This window comes from Procambarus clarkii, chromosome 73 (genome assembly GCF_040958095.1).
Source record: "Procambarus clarkii isolate CNS0578487 chromosome 73, FALCON_Pclarkii_2.0, whole genome shotgun sequence".
In the NCBI taxonomy this organism is placed as follows: domain Eukaryota; kingdom Metazoa; phylum Arthropoda; class Malacostraca; order Decapoda; family Cambaridae; genus Procambarus; species Procambarus clarkii.
In genome coordinates, this window is record NC_091222.1 from 5,951,963 (window position 1) to 5,964,278 (window position 12,316).

Here is a 12,316-nt window from a genome sequence, read left to right on the forward strand (position 1 = left end):
GAATCAATAATTGCAAATACAATTCGTCTTCATCTTGAAAAACATAAATTAATAAATGAGTCGCAACATGGTTTTACAAATGGCTGCTCATATTTACCAAATCTGCTATAATTTTATTCCAGCATAGTTGAGACAGCTGACAATAGTAAGGATTATGATGTTGTGTACCTTGACTTCAGCAAAGCTTTTGATACAGTGCCACATGGAAGATTGATTAAAAATATAGAGGCTCATGGTATTAAGGTGCTATGTTAAGCTGGATTAGGGCATGGCTGTACCAGATGAAACAGATAGTATAAATGGGGTTAAATCAGAGTCTTCACTATTGTGCCTGCCTACATTTATCTTGCTACAACGAATAACAGATCAAAGGCCGGTAAGGCCACTAAGGCAGATAGCGCACCGATTAGGAATAAATCAACTAGCCACGTTAAAATCAAGATTATTCCAGCTGTCCCTTCTTCGGGGAGGGACCAACTATCAGTAATCCAAGAGCAATCGGACTTAATAATTAACATGCGAAGTGAAGCTTCAGCAATGCTTCGTTATCTCTTCACGTGATTTTTCCCAAGAATGTGATGGAAAAGACTGTGCTGCCATCGTGATCCATGAATTCCAGAATAAGATTAAATACTCAATCAAAACTAGTGACTTTAAATCTACTTATAGAGTGGGTAACATATCACCTGGTAGAGAATAACAAGAGAATTCCAGTTAAACTAGATAGCTGCTCCCGCAAGTCTGACCTTATCAAATCTGCAGTCACTAGTAAATCCACTGTATATGTGAACGAATGTCTGACCAGGTTCAGACAAAATCTCTTATTTAAACTGCGTGGTTTCTGCAAAAATACCTCTATAATTAAACAAATCCACAAGGGCCGTGACGAGGATTCGAACCTGCGTCCGAGAGCATCCCAGACGCTGCCTTAATCGACTGAGCTACGACATGGTCAAAGGGAGTTGAAACCGAAGTTGTACTGAACTTACTGGATCCCGCAGTCTCTCCGAGAGACAAACCAGGGTTTTACACAACTCTCCCCATGCACTCGAGCTATGTCAATAGGCCGTTCTCCCTCTTCGCCCTTGCTTCATTACATAGGGAAGAGGGAGAACGGCCCATTGACATATCTCATGGCATGGGGGAAGTAGGTTCCCCCTATATAATTGGTATAAACTAGATAAGTTCAGATTGAGGAAAGACTTGGTTCGGTAATAGGCTTGTTGATTTGTGGAACCAATTACTGCGTAACATGGTGGAAGTGTGGTCCATCGATTGTTTCAAACGTGGATTGGACATTTCACACAGAAATCACAATAGTGTGATGCATCAAATGAACACACAGGGCCATGATGAGCGTTGGAACCTAAGTCTGGTAGGATCCCAGACGCTGCCTCAATCGACTAGGCCACGATAAGGTCAAAAGAATTGCAACCGGGAGTTCATCTGCCCTCACCCGGATTCTGCACAAACCAGGGTTTTATACCATGCATCCGGGCTCTGTCAATTAGCTGTTCTACCTATTCGCCCTTTCTTCATTACACACAGAAATCACAATAGCGTGATGCATCAAATGAACAAATCTGTCTGTGTGAAATTGGGTGGTTATCAATAAGACCTGCCTCGAATGGGCCCACAGGCGTTTTGCAGTTACCATTATTCTTATGTGTTTATACAAATGAAACCTTATTATATTTTTGTATTTGTACACTTCAATCATGTCCATCTCAACTCTTTGCCTTTAATAATAATAATACCCAAACCTGTGTACTTTTGAAATTTATGTAAGGAATTTACACCAAATCAAGGAATGAGTGTGATTAGGATGAGACAAACCTCTCGTCTAGTCAATAATCAACGTCCTAGCAATTATGAATAAATCCACAGGGGTTTAGATTTGGTCAAACCGAGGGTTCGAACCCATGTGCCGAGTGTTCCCATACGCGCTCTAGACAACTGTGCCTCAACATCGTAAAAAAGTTGCAACCTGGAATGCTACTGCACTCACAATGGTTTCGAGGCTTCCACTGAAGCCTAACCGGGGTTTCATGCAATTTCTCCATGCACTCAGGCTCTGCCAACCAACCTCTGATGCATGTTAGTGACTTTACAAGAATGTCTAACAGGCAGGAACACAGAGACTTGACATTAGAATAAGAAGCGGATCATACAGGGGCGGAACGGGTGGTAAAACAGGTCACATTTACCTTCCTGTTGAAATTATTGTTGTACTCGGCGAGGTACTCCTGCAGGTAGCTGACGTCCATGTTGTGTGGTACTGGGCTTGGAAGTTGCGGGAGATGCCTACTGCGCGTAGAAGGTGCGGGAATGATCCACGGAGCTGCAGATCACTCTCAGGCTCAGATGAAACAACTGTACAGCAGAGATGGCAACTTATAATAAGATTCTTTCTAAGAGAGGTGTATAGACGATGTGCAATCAAGGAACAGACATGTGACTGGGAACTGGCCCAAAAAGTTTTGATTTCGCTCGCCCCTGCTATTTATTCACACATTATCTCAGGTGTTTTGAATGTAGGTTACGGGCCATTCATGCCCGTGCCACCTATTAGGTGGCTTAATCATTATTAATCAATCAATCAGGTGTTTAGACATGTAAACAAAGGTAACTGCAGAAGGCCTATTGGCCCATACGAGGCAGCTCCTATTTATAGGCACCCAATTCCATTCATATACATGTCCAACCACTCTTGAAACAATCGAGGCATTCCCCCTCCACCACGCCACGTGGCAACTGGTTATACAAATCAACAACCCTGTTACCGAACCAGTATTTACCCAGGGCTTACCGAAATCTAAACTTATCCTGGATCGGTAACAAGGTTGTTGATTTGTGGAACCAATTACCGCGTAACGTGGTGGAGGTGGGGTCCCTCGATTGTTTCAAACGCGGGTTGGACATGTATATGAGTGGAATTGGGTGGTTATAAATAGGTGCCTCGTATGGGCCAATAGGCCTTCTGCAGTTATCTTTGTTCTTATGTTCTTCTTATCCAGTTTATACCCTGTATTTCGTGTTCTGTCTTGTGTTGATACTTATAATATATAATATTTTATATAGGGAAAATAATATTTTAGATTTAGTGATAACTAACAGGGAAACACAAATTATGGACAATAGGGAGTGACCTAGATATCAGTGATCATAAAGAAATCAGATTTAGCATTGAATGGAATAGATCTGTAAGACAAAATTCTGTAAAAGTGCCTGGTTTCGAAAACCTGATTTCAATAGCCTAAGAAATTTTTTGGGTCAAATAGATTGGAAAGTCTTGGGTATGGGGTGTGGGCCAGTCTTGGAGCGAGACATGAACCCAGCGATAGGTGACGTAGAAGGGGATTTTGATTTGGATTTAATATATAACTTATTTAAGAATATTCTAAACAAAGCACAGGAACATACTATACCATACAAATTGAATAGATCGAATACTAATGACCCAAAGTAGATAACAAAGAATTTGAAGAACCTTATAGGTAAAGCGAGAGCTTAGTACAAAAGGATTAAGAATGGGGAAGTCAGTTTAGAACAGGAATTCGTACAATTGGTTAGAAATGTTAAAAAAGTGATTAGGAAAGCAAAAAGAAACTATGAAGTTCGCATAGCAAGCAAAGTCAAATCCTAAAGGGTTTTTCCAGTTATATCGAACTAAGACTAGGGAAAGGATAGGTCCATTAAAAAACTGAGACAGGTCAAATAACGGATAATGACAAGGAGATGAGTAGTATTTTTAACAAATATTTTATATCTGTATTTACTAAAGAAATAACAATATACCTTCAGCCGAACAACTCTATGTGGATGGGGATGAGGACAGGTTGACTAGTTTAGCAGTTACCAGGGAGGATGTAATTAAACAATTTAAAAAACTAAAACCAAACTATTCCCCAGGGCCGGATGAAGTGTTTGCCAAGGTGCTTAAAGAATGCAAAGAGGAGCTTTCCGAGCCACTGTTTACCATATTTAATAAATCAATAGTCAGGCAGAGTGCCAGAGTCATGGAAGGTAGCTAATGTGGTACCTATTTTTAAGAAAGGAGATAGATCACTTGCGTCAAACTATCGGCCAATTAGCCTAACGTCTATTGTGAGAAAGTTACTTGAATCAATAATTGCAAATACAATTCGTCTTCATCTTGAAAAACATAAATTAATAAATGAGTCGCAACATGGTTTTACAAATTTGCTAACTTTTTATTCCAGCATAGTTGAGGCAGTTGATAGTGGTAAGGATTGTGATGTCGTGTACCTTGACTTTATCAAAACTTTTGATTGAGTGCCACATGAAAGACTAATTAAAAAAATAGAAGCTTATGGTATTGAGGGTGCTATATTAAGTTGGATTAGGGCATGGCTATTCCAAAGGAAACAGAGAGTTGGTTAGGAGATCTGTGAGAGGGTGAGAGGGTGTGTTAACCGGAGTGTTAACCGGATCTGTCTCAGTGAGAGGGTGTGTTAACCGGAGCTCCTGAGTGTTGTCATATTATCATAGCAATATGGAAGTTGTAGTGAAGGACCTGGTGACTCTAGTGGGAGCCCTGAGGACAGAGTTGGACTCTCTGCGGGAGGAGGTGCGTCAGCTGAAAGAACAACGAGAAGTAACGAAGAAGGAGACCAGTAGTAAAGGGAACTCGTCTTGGAGAGTTGTGAAAGACAGGGGCCTTAAGAAGACTTTGATAAAGCCGCCTTCAAACGCCATAGCAACTTCTGATTCATTTGACGTTTTGGAGGACGAGTACTGTGGTGAGACTGCGGATCGCGCAAAAGGGAAAGCAACGAAGAGCAAGGAAACGCAGGCCCCTCAGAGAGTAAAGGAAGTACCTAAGCAAACCATAGTTGTGGGAGATTCCCAGATAAGGTATTTGGATAGAACGTTTTGTGCTAGAGATAGGGGGAACAGGTTAAGGGTTTGCTATCCCGGAGCTGGCATTGGTGATATTATAAACAACATGAATGATATTATGGCTGGAAATGGGAACAATCCCATTATTTGCATTAGCGTGGGAGGAAATGATGTTGCTCGAGTTGGTCTATTCCATTCTGTCCTAAATCTGATTTCTTTGTGATCATTGTTCCCTAGCTCACTCCCTATTTCGATGTCATTAATTTGTGTTTCCCTGTTAGTTAACACTAAATCTAAAATATTATTTTCACGCGTTTGTTCCTTAATGTGTGGCGTAAGAAAGCAATCATCAATTAATTCTAGAAAATTCTCTGCTTCACTATTCCGTTTTGCTCAACCAGTTTATTCCAATAAAATTAAAGTCACCCATGACATGGGTGACTTTTTAAACTAGTCAACCTGTCCCTGTCCCCACCCACATATACTGGATCGGCTGAAGGCATGTTGTTAAGTTCCACTTTAGTAAATACAGATATAAAATATTTATAAAAAATACTACTCATCTCTTCATCATTATCTGTTATTTGATCTGTCTCAGTTTTTAATGGACCTATCCTTTCCCTAATCTTTGTCCGGTATAACTGGAAAAACCCTTTAGGATTTGTCTTTGCTTGCTCTGCTATGCAAACTTCATAGTTTCTTTTTGCTTTCCTTATCTCTTTTTTAGTATTTCTAACCAGTTGTATGAATTCCTGGTCTAAACTGACTTCCCCATTCTTAATCCTTTTGTACCACGCTCTCTTTTTACCTATAAGGTTCTTCAGATCCTTTGTTATCCACTTTGGATAATTAGTATTCGATCTATTCAATTTATATGATATACTACATTCCTGGGCTTTGGTTAGAATATTTTTAAATAGGTTATATTTTGAGTCCACATCGAGAACCCCTTTTACGTCACCTATCGCTGGGTTCACGTCTAGCTCCAAGACCAGCCCACACTCCATACCCAAGACTTTTCAATCTGTTTGACCCAATAAATTTCTTAGGTTATTGAAATTAGCTTTTCAAAAATCAGGTACTTTAACAGAATTTTCTTTTACAGATCTATTCCATTCTATGCTAAATCTGATTTCTTTATGATCACTGTTCCCTAGCTCATTCCCTATTTCGATGTCCTTAATTTGTGTTTCCCTGTTTGTTAACACCAAATCTAAAATATTATTTTCCCGCGTTGGTTCCTTAATGTGTTGCGTAAGAAAGCAATCATCAATTAATTCTATAAAATCTTCTGCTTCATTATTCCCTGTTTTGTTCAACCAGTTTATTCCACTAAAATTAGTCACCCATGACATAAATACTGTTAGATATAGATATTTCATCCCATAGATGTTTTGCTTCCATTCTGTCTAAATTTCGTGGCCTATATATAACTCCTATTATAATATTATTTGCTTTTTTGTTTAATTCTATCCAAATAGTTTCTGTGTGTGGCTCAGATTTGATTCCCTCTTTGAGATTACATTTCAAATTGTCCCTAACGTATATGGCTACTCCCCCTCCTCGTCTAATGTATATATCTGTGTGAAATAGTTTAAATCCATTTATTTGATATTCAGCTAATAGTTCTCTATTTTCTACATTCATCCACGTTTCGGTAAATGCAATAATATCTATTTTTTTCTGTGCAGACAAGAGCATTTAATTCGTTAATTTTATTTTTTAGACTTCTACTGTTAGTGTAATATACCCTAAGTGAATTGTTATTTTGAGGCCCTTCTCTTTCCCTGATCATTTTGCCAATTCCTTTCTCTCCCAAACACATACTTTTATTTTCCTTCCTCCAAATCAATTCCCATACCATTATCTACTAACAGTTTAAACCCAAACAAACACCTCTAACCATTGGTTCCAACGAGTTCGCAGCAGCAACAATCCCAGCCGTCGATAGATGCACCACCATCCCAAGCATACATTTCATTTCTTCCACAGAAGTGTTCCCAGTTGTCCATGAAAGATATTGCATTAGATTTGCAATATCTTTCCAGCCTGCAATTAACATTAAGTGTCCTCAACATACATTCATTTCCCACTCCCTTTCTTGGAAGAATGCCACATATGATCGGGATTCCTCCCTTGTTCCTAACTAATTCTATTGCTGTCTTGAATCTCTGTAGTAGTTCCTCACTCCTAACTCGCCAACATCATTACCCCCTGCACTAATACAAATAATAGGTTTGTTCCAATTTCCCGTCATAATATCTTTCATGTTTCCAACAATATCACCAATACCAGCTCCCGGATAGCAAACCCTTAACCTGTTCCCCCTTATCTCTGGCACAAAACGTTCTGTCTAAATACCTGGTTGATACCTGATTGGTGGGGTTCTGGGAGTTCTTCTACTCCCCAAGCCCGGCTCGAGGTCAGGCTTGACTTGTGAGAGTTTGGTCCACCAGGCTGTTGCTTGGAGCGGCCCGCAGGCCCACATACCCACCACAGCCCGGTTGGTCCGGCACTCCTTGGAGGAATAAATCTAGTTTCCTCTTGAAAATTGTGAGGGATCTAGATCCCTCAGCTAGTTTTCCCTAGTTTCTAGATTAGGCTAGGCACTCTAGAAACTGAAGCTTTCAAAATAACATATGCTTGTTGGGTGTTGAATGAAAGCTTATGTTACGAACTATCATGTGTAAGTAGTTAGAAGTCTGTGATTGCTCTGTAGAGAAAATTACAGAGATTTTCCTGTTTCTGTGAAATAGGATGGGAATTGAGAGTGAAGTGGTGTAGGGAGGTACTTGACTCTCCCAACGGTTTTACAGGGGGAGGGGAGGGAGAGTGGAGTGACGCTGCCTTTCCCCCCACATGGGAGACATCACGCCACTCTCCTTAGGCCTCCTCCTCCTTGTGACGTCACAGGATGCCCGAGGGTGACGGAGGCATATGATTGGGTCCCGCACGTGTGGTCCAAGCCTACTTTTGGCGCGAAGAACTATGAGTGGGTCCGGCATGTGGGAGCCATGCCGGCTTCAAGCTGATTGGTCTAGGCATGGTAGTAAGGAGGTAGGGGCATCTTGAGTCCCCTTAGCCCGCCAAATCGGCAGTTTGAATTGGGCGGCCAGGGAAGGAAGACGTGTCTGGGTGGAGGGGGGGAATTTTCCCCCTCCACCCCCTGTTAATCGCTTCTGTCGTCCAAATTACTCGATTGGTGGCACTCCTGCCATCAGGGGTTGTGTCAAGGCCTAATTAAGTGAATTGGGGCCAGGGATTTACGGAAGAAACAGTAAAAAGCTAAGAGACAGTTGACTGTGTGAACGCATGAGGCAGGCTGGCAGAGCCTCATGGTGTAACAGGTGGAGCGAGCATCCTGTCTAGTGGCAAGGGACAATTGATGTTGGGCAGTGTACGTGTATGTAATATTACAGGCCCATGTTGGACTTTGCATTCCGCCAGGCTGCGTCAGTATGGGGACGCCACCGGCCATTGTCACCACAGTACAGAGCAAGGCAGGCTCAGCCGCATGGGTACTCCTGTGGGCGGCACCCATGTGCGCGCCCGCCCGCGGGTGGAGGCCAGCCACCACCCCGCCCGCCAGCCCGCACCTGGGAATCTCCCATAACCAAAATTCGCTTTGTTCCTCCCTTTTCCCTTAGGGCACTTTGAGGGACCTGCGCTTCAATGATCCTCGTTGCTTTGTCTTTGCCTCCTCGTTGAACGAGATTTTGAACGAGATTTAAAAAACGAGATTTCACTCACCTTGATATCTGCTGCACTGCAATTAGCATTGTTTGCATATTGATCAATCAGCTTGCTGAAAATGTGCTGATTATTAGTAGATTCATATCCAAAATCATTCATGTCATACTGCTCCTCTCCTTTGACAGTCGTTATGTTCTGCAACGACAATACAGCGATCATTACATCTTGCAATACAATACAACAAGAGCAATAATATCAAATAATTGAATCAGAACATTTTTATTTTGAATTGACTCGCATTCGTCAATAGGCATTCTACAGTTCCCTAATTCCTATGTTACTATGTTTTCTGGGGACATGTTTGATGTCCCAGAGACCCTTTCTCGTCTGTGGCTGAATGGGACACCCAGCTGGTATAGGGACTCCCCACTGAGCCTGTATGGGTCACGTAGCTGGGATAGGGACTCCCCACTTTGCTGGATGGGGACACCCAGCTGGTATAGGGACTCCCCACTGTGGCTGCATGGGACACGCAGCTGGTAGAGGGACTCCCCACTGTTCTTGGTGGGACACCCAGCTGGTATAGGGACTCCCCACTGTGGCTGCATGGGACACCCAGCTGGTATAGGGACTCCCCACTGTGGCTGTATGGGACACGCAGCTGGTATAGAGACTCCCCACTGAGGCTGTATGGGTCACGCAGCTGGTATAGGGACTCCCCACTGTGCTGGATGGGACACGCAGCTGGTATAGGGACTCCCCACTAGGCTGGATGGGACACCCAGCTGGTATAGGGACTCCCCACTGTGCTGGATGGGACACGCAGCTGGTATAGGGACTCCCCACTAGGCTGGATGGGACACCCAGCTGGTATAGGGACTCCCCACTGTGCTGGATGGGACACGCAGCTGGTATAGGGACTCCCCACTGTGCTGGATGGGACACCCAGCTGGTATAGGGACTCCCCACTCTGCTGGATGGGACACGCAGCTGGTATAGAGACTCCCCACTGTGTTGGATGGGACACCCAGCTGGTATAGGGACTCCCCACTGTGCTGGATGGGACACGCAGCTGGTATAGAGACTCCCCACTGAGGCTGTATGGGACACGCAGCTGGTATAGGGACTCCCCACTGAGGCTGTATGGGACACGCAGCTGGTATAGAGACTCCCCACTGAGGCTGTATGGGTCATGCAGCTGGTATAGGGACTCCCCACTGTGCTGGATGGGACACGCAGCTGGTATAGGAACTCCCCACTGTGTTGGATGGGACATTCAGCTGGAATAGGGACTCCCCACTGTTCTTGGTGGAACACCCAGCTGGTATAGGGACTCCCCACTGTGCTGGATGGTCTTAGTTCTAGTATTCTTTTTAAAGCTAAGCACGATTTTTTATGCATATTTATTAACAGTAAAAACTGTTTTTATTTTTTATTTTATGAAATTCTTATCATTAATTCAAACTAAACTGATTTACCTTAAAATATTTTTTAACATTGAAATTTTTTATTAGATTATCTGTACAGCTGATATTGCAATTTAACTTCGATTTATCATATTGGTTTGTTATTTCATTTGCCAAATGTCCCTCCACAGAACACCGCCTATAGTGTTCCTATAGAAAGAACAATCGAGAAACCGTGCTTTATAATTGAAAGAAGAGTCTCGCATCAGTACGTATTGGTCCTCAGAATACTAGAATTAAGCTGGTAATACCACTTCAATATTTGATTTAAAAATAATAACACTAATTCAGGTATAAGAAAAAGAAAATCATGAAGCTACTAAGACAGTAGTTTCATTAATATTTCTAATAACACCAAATAATCAATATTCTCTGTGCAAGCTTACCTTAGCATCATCTACAACAAACTTGGAAGCCCCCTTGTTGATTATGGCCTTAACTTGCTTATTACACTTCCTGGTTTGTGCTCTCAGCGCCAGCAAATTCTGAAATGTCAAGTTTTCTGTGTCAAATGTTTTGAATTCAAACACTAAACAATAGGTTGTGGAGTTGTTATAGTTGCCAAGTTTAGCATAATGGCAACTATAACAACTTCACAACCAGCTCCATGGGAAAGACGCTCAAACATTGCTGAACAAGTATTTTGAAATAAAATATTCCATGTGACATACGTATAAAAATAAAACAATTGTTGGTTAAACAACATAATATGTTTGCGTTAAACAAATCTTTTGAGCTGGTCCCTGTAGTCCTGACCAGTGTGACTTTCTCGTCTATGATGCAGTGTGAATCTTTACTCATCTTAAATCATTAAGCGAAATACGTCGTCAAACAGATTTGAAGTTATCAATAAAAACTTCATTTGGCAATATAAATAAAATAAATAAATTTGGCAATAAAAAGTTCATTTTGCAATAAAATGCCTCATTTGGCAATTCAACTCCAGATTGGAAATAAGAGGCCCACTCTGCTCTCCTCTCATTATACTACTCGCTAATCTTACATAAGGTGCATGGGGTTCACCCACTGAAAATTACATCAATCCCAACATCACTCAACAACAATCCGAATAATAACAATCGGTTTTCAAACACAAACCCTTCAAGAGTTTTAAACCCCTCTGTTTAAGTCCTTAAACATGCTAAACATACACTCACTCCACCCATTCTCTTGTGCTTTTTAAATGTACAAAGCCCTTATCCTAAATCCTTATTTGAAACTCTTCATTGACAGACGTAATAGAACCCATGTGCACCTCACCAGAATTAAGTGTCTCTGTGATAGCCCCAGAGTCAAACAATCTTTGTAAAAACCTATGCAAATAAATTATCTAGGGAATTCCCTCCCTAAATAATTACAAAGCTGTCCAACCAATGATTTACTCAAAAGTAAAACCAAAAAAATTGCTAATTTCAAGCTCATAGTTTCCACCCTTGTGTGTCAAATTCACACTGCATCTTGTGCTGCCGACTTCCCCAATATTAGTAGTAAAGACATGCAACTTCATCACTGCCATCAACTTATATCGTAGTTATTATGTTCAACACAACATACATGTTTTGCTACAATGTACCTACTTATAATAATCTGTTATGTACTCTCACAAAATAAATAAATAAATGAGGAGACTCGCTACAGCTCATAACACAGCCCGGCTTCTCCAGCGTCACTAAACACATGTACTAAACTGTCCGAACCTAACCTAACTGCGGACCCACGAACAGAAAACGGGACATCACGTCAATTATGTGAGCCGCGGCGATATTTGGTACATAAGTTTTTGACCTTTAGAGATTTATAAGTCAAAATGCAATGTAGTACTGGAGAGGCCAGGTTGTATAACAGGCAGAGAAGATATGGTTTTGTCCTTGACAATTGGAGATCCCGGGTTCGATTCCAAGGCTGAACAGAAGTGGTTGGGAAATTTTCCTTTCACTTAATGCCGCTGTTCACCTTGCAATTAATAGTTATCTAGGAGTTAGGCATTGCGGATTGTATGCTGGTGAAGGTCAGTAGTTTGACCTTGAGGGGACCTCAACGCAAGCCTAAAGTATACATGTACTGGGAACTTCCTTTAAAAACAAAGTATTTAAAGAACTAGCTGACACCCTCTCCCTGTCCCCCTGTCCTCCCCGCCATTCCCCCCCCCCTTCCATATTCCCTCATCCTAACAATCATTTTCCACTCCCCCATCCCCCTCTCCCCTGTTCCCTCTTCCTCCCACCATTCCCTTCCCTGTTCCCTCGTCTTCGTCACCATCCCCCACTCTCCTTGTCCTCCCCACCATTCTAAAC